Source organism: Microtus pennsylvanicus, chromosome 6 (genome assembly GCF_037038515.1).
Source record: "Microtus pennsylvanicus isolate mMicPen1 chromosome 6, mMicPen1.hap1, whole genome shotgun sequence".
In the NCBI taxonomy this organism is placed as follows: Eukaryota; Metazoa; Chordata; class Mammalia; order Rodentia; family Cricetidae; genus Microtus; species Microtus pennsylvanicus.
In genome coordinates this window covers 125913078-125917876 of record NC_134584.1, presented here as the reverse complement: position 1 = coordinate 125917876, position 4799 = coordinate 125913078, and the positions used below count along the sequence as shown (strand labels likewise).

The 4799-nt window shown below is 50.4% G+C and overlaps 1 long non-coding RNA gene across 1 annotated transcript; it reads right to left on the bottom strand.

Moving 5' to 3' along the window:
* Positions 1–363: 363 nt before the first annotated feature.
* Positions 364–2881, bottom strand: LOC142853007 (uncharacterized). The gene is made up of 3 exons (XR_012911052.1): positions 2758–2881; positions 1655–1817; positions 364–1099 (listed from the first exon to the last, which is right to left on the bottom strand). It is a non-coding gene; the product is annotated as an uncharacterized LOC142853007 (long non-coding RNA).
* Positions 2882–4799: the final 1918 nt, after the last annotated feature.

The following is a 4799-nucleotide window of genomic DNA, read 5'->3' as shown; positions in this document are numbered from 1 at the left end:
CAAGGGTACGGTCCGTGATGGTGAGGAAATCACAGGCCTTCTTTATTCAGTCTGAGCCCTCAGCCCATGGGACAGTGCTGCTCACACTCGGGGTGGGTCTTCCCCTTCATTTAATCTTCTCTGGAAGCACACTCACAGATACATTCAAAGATGGGCCTCAATATTGCCCAAGGGCCCAGCGGTGCCCAACCTTTTGCCATGGTGACATGCTGTCTTCATCTACCAATGAACTGGGCCGCATTTGTATCAGTCCTGAGACACATGTGTCTCGGGAACGGCAAGTTAAGCATACCCAAGTGTTTCTGAATCCAGTCAAACAGACATTTATCCTATCTGCTTTTCTCCTTTCCATGCTAGGCCATCAGAGCCAGAACAGGTAAGGCGCGCCCGTCTCTGCTGCTCACTCTCCACTTTGTGTGAAGAAACAATAAAATCCCATCTTATCTGAACTGTATTGTTGGGAAGAGTGGAGACAGAAGGACAAGATCTTGCTCTATAGTCCTAGCTAGCCTGAAACTCGAACGTACACCAGGCCGGCTTTTCACACATGGTGATCTTCTTGCCTCCCCCTCATGAGCGCTAGGATTGAAGGTGTGAACTGTCACGCCCTGCTGAACCATATTGCTTTGAGGTTTTGATAGCACTGTTGTGAGTTGTGACTGATTCAGTCTCGCGGCTTTGACCAACTCACGAGACTGTAGGGACTTGAAGACAGACTATGTGGCTTGCTAGCCGTTGGTCAGGCAGATGGCACACATTGCTCAATGCCTAACAAAGGCTTGCTGGAAGCAGTAGATGGATTCCCAGGTGACTCAGGCATCCAAACACTTGTTTTGCAGAGACCCATTTCTCACGTGGGCCCTTGCAGGCTCTGTCATGGGCCAAGCATAGGTGTCCTCAAAGCTGGAGAGGGGAGAGAAAGGGAGTCCCCACCCACCGGAGCATGCTCTGGGAGTGAGCCCCTCAGAAAAGCCAGATGACACGATCTTCCCCACTGATGTTTGAGCCTCCCTTTATTGCAAGGATGAAGAGACTTCCATCTCCAAAGAGATGATGGCTTCACGGATGCAGAGGCAGGAAAGCTGTCTGGAAGAGAAATCTGAAGCTTGGAAAATGAAGAATCCATAGCTTCTTTGAATGCTGACTGTTCAGGGCTCTGACTCTCTACCTTGTGGGGATGAGGAGGAGGATTGTGTGTGTGTGTGTGTGTGTGTGTGTGTGTATGTGTGTATGTGTATGTGTGTGTGGTGTGCCTGCAGGTACCCACTGAGGCCAAGAGGGGGCATCAGATACCCTGGAACTAGAGTTACAGGCTATTGTGAGTGTCCAGCTATGGCTCCTGGGAACCAAACCATGTTCCTCTGCAAGAGCAGCAGCAGGTACTTTAACTGCTGAGTCATCTCTCCAGGCCTCTGAATTATCGTTGGCTGTGGCTATCCACACCAGTTGTGCCCCTCCTATGGTTAGATCAAAACTGACTGCGTGGCCCTCAGGTGTGAATCACACCCGTTTAACTTCCTCTCTATCCATTAGCTGAACTCAGGAACTAAACCCCAGGCCTCAGTGATCCCCGATTCCGGGACATCTGATTGTCTGTATTGGTCCCGTCTGTATTTCGATGTGCGTGTGCTAACGTAATTAGGAAAATTCTCACCTGCAGAATTGAAGATGCTGGTGCATTATCACGGGTGACATTCTGGGTCGTCTTTCTCACGGGGTTGATGGGTCTGCGTGGGTCAGGTCCTTCCCTCTCACTTTGTCCTGCTGGCGACTGAAGGGTCTTCTTGGAGGCAGATGGCCAAGGTCAAGGGTGGCTTCTGCCACAAGGCAGAGTGAAATGAATGGTTCCTTTCATGAAGGGACTGACCCCCTGACCTTGAGCTCACCAGCCCAGGACTCCAGTGCAGTGATGGGCCCCCTCAATTTCATATCACCCTCGAGTGCTTCCACTTTTTCTCACGAGGGAGCTTTGGAGTTCCCCAACCAAAACTCATTTTAACTCAGTTTAATTTAAACAAGAAGTACTAGCTAAGCGGCAGCACTCAGCGGGCACGGAAGACAACGACCACTAGGAGAAATCCAGCCCTCGCACACCGCTACCCAGACACCCGACAACACCTCCTTCCAGCCCCCTGAGCCAGATAGACCGGGGACGAAGGAGTCTGTGGGGCAGACACAGAAAGCTTTTAAACGGCACCCCGCCCACCAGACATCTGTGTCTCATAGAGATTGTTTCATGTGGTCAGCTGGGGTGTGTTCCGCCTTTCCCAGGCCGGATGGACACAGTTGGGCTCAGGTCCAGCCAGGCTCTTCCCTTCCCATCTGAAGAACTGTGATGCCTTGTGTAGCCTGAGGAATTTGCCACAGGGACAATTTGTGATTTATTCGGATAGTGAATTGGTCTTTGTGGCCAAAGCCTTCTTCTGGGTCGATACAAAAGATTTATCACCTCCATGCTGGCCTAGGGAGAGTGTAGATCAGAGGGCTCTCTGGCCACATCTTATTTTGGGGGACCCAGCAGTGCCTGTGCCAGAGTGGACTATGACAGTGGGGTGCAGTTATATGTGAACATCTTCACAACAGCTTGGATAACGTTAGTCATATCCATTAATTAAAGGAGAATAAATCTCCTTCTTTTTATTGACAAGGCATTTTATAAACGACTATCACCCGCTGTACCTCATTCATCTTTACCTCTCAAGAGTCATCCTTATTTTATTGACAATCAAATAGACTCGGAGAACGTAAGAGACTCACCCAAGGTAGCACAATCCGTGTCCCTGTGCGCACCTAGTCTGTCTCCCCGTGTCTTCTGCCCTTCTCTGTCCTCATTCCAGTTCCCCACCATCCTGTTAGCCTGGTCAACTTGTCACAACCTAGAGTCATCCGAGAAGACAGACCTTTGAGAAACTGCCTGGATCAGATTGGCCTGCGGCCATGTCTAATTGATCTGGGAGGCCCAGCCCTTTGTGGACAGCCCGCTCTCCAGGCAGGTAGTCCTGGGTTGGACGGAGACAGCTGGCTAAGCTGGGGCCTGGACCGGAACCAGCACATGGTGTTTCTCCACGGCTTTTGCTTCAGTTCCTGCTTGAGTCCTTGCCCTGACTTTCATCAGCGATGAAGTATAAGCTGAAATAAACTCTTTCCTCGCCGAGTTGCTCTTGCTTGGGGTTTTAGCGTGGCAATGGAAGGAAATTAGAACAGCCGTCCGCAACCACTTGCGTTTAACTCTGTAGATCGCCGTTCTCCACGTTGCAGAAGAGCAGAACGACGCAATGATGTGGCGAAACCTCCCTTCTCCTGGCGGTGCCCTTTGCCTTGCTCTTGCGGCCGCACTGGTTTCAGCTCTGGGTGGCTAGAGCTTTGCTGCCATCCCTCAGTGCAGGGCTAGTCACCTCCGTGACTGGTGAGGCTTGTCCCTGATACCTCTGGATGGAGGGACAAACACATGAACAGCCATTTGTATCTCCTTAAATTTCCTCTTCCAAAACCATGACGCCAAGCAGCCACGGATGAAACACTTCTTTCCAGTTCTCCAAGGGTGCGTGTGTTTTCCTAGGTCTTTTCAGCAGTTGTAGTGTGGGGTGTTCTTCTAACACAGTATTCTCCGGGAGCCCTGGGACATACTTTTCCTACTCTGGACACATGGCTGCTCCATGCTGGGACGGAGCACAGTGGAAAGAGTGGTCAGAAAAAAAATGACCAAAAACTAAGAGAGAAGACAAAGGTTTAATATCACAGGTAAGGAAGAAGGCCGTGGGAGTTATTTCCGAAGCCCCCCAGTAACAAGGGAGTGAGGGAGGAACAGGTTTTATCTGGAGAGTCCATACATTCTCCATGGAAAGTTCTCTGGGCAGGCTCACTCTGGAGCATGCTCGTTTTAAGATGGGCATCAGTGAGCACGCTCAGTTTAAAGTCATGGCTCAAGGAAACAAGACGGTAGACACGAATACTTCTGGGCTCACTTGGTATCTTTTCCCCAAATAGTTTTTAGCCACATCCAAAGGAAAGGACTCTCTGAAGGTCTCTTCACATAGGATTATTCCTAAAGATGCCGGCCTCCTTGAGTTTCTAACAATGTCCCCAACCATTGCTACCCTGCCTGAAAGAAGGACCATCCCACCTGAGAGAGCCCCTCATCCCTTCTACATTTGTACATACATGGTGTTATATGTGTGGGCCCGTGTGCCTGTTACACGGCTGTGGAGGCCAGAGGACAATGGTGAGTGTCCTGATCTTACCAGGTCTCCACTGTGTTCCATTAAGACACGGTCTCTATGAACCCGGAGCGAAGATGGCAGCCAGAAAGGCCCGAGCAACCCGACTCTGCCTCCCACGGCCCTGGGGTTGCAGGTGTGTGCTATGACACCCAGCTTTTATGTGGGTGCTTGGATCCAGACTCGGATTCTTACGCTTGGCTCTTACCTACTAAGTCACCTCTCCAGTCCCTCTCTATTCCTTTTCTAGACTCTGCCAGGGAAGCTAGGTTTTTTTGTTTTTGTTTTGTTTGTTTTTTATAGCCCAGTGTCACTGTCTTTATTTTTGAATGAAGGACATCACTTTGAGCCATGAAGCAGCCAGAACAAGAGAAACCCAAGCTTTCATGGCCCTGGGGTGGGGATACCACAGGATGTCAGCTTCACGAAGGCAGGGGGTTTCATCTTTCCTTCCACTCAGGAACCAATGGGGCTTCTCATAAGTGGTCTACCCAGTGAATGCCAATCAAGCAAAGGCCATGAGCTGTGGATTGAGGATGGTGGTCTGGATGCAGAGATGGTTCAGCAAACACAGCTGTGACC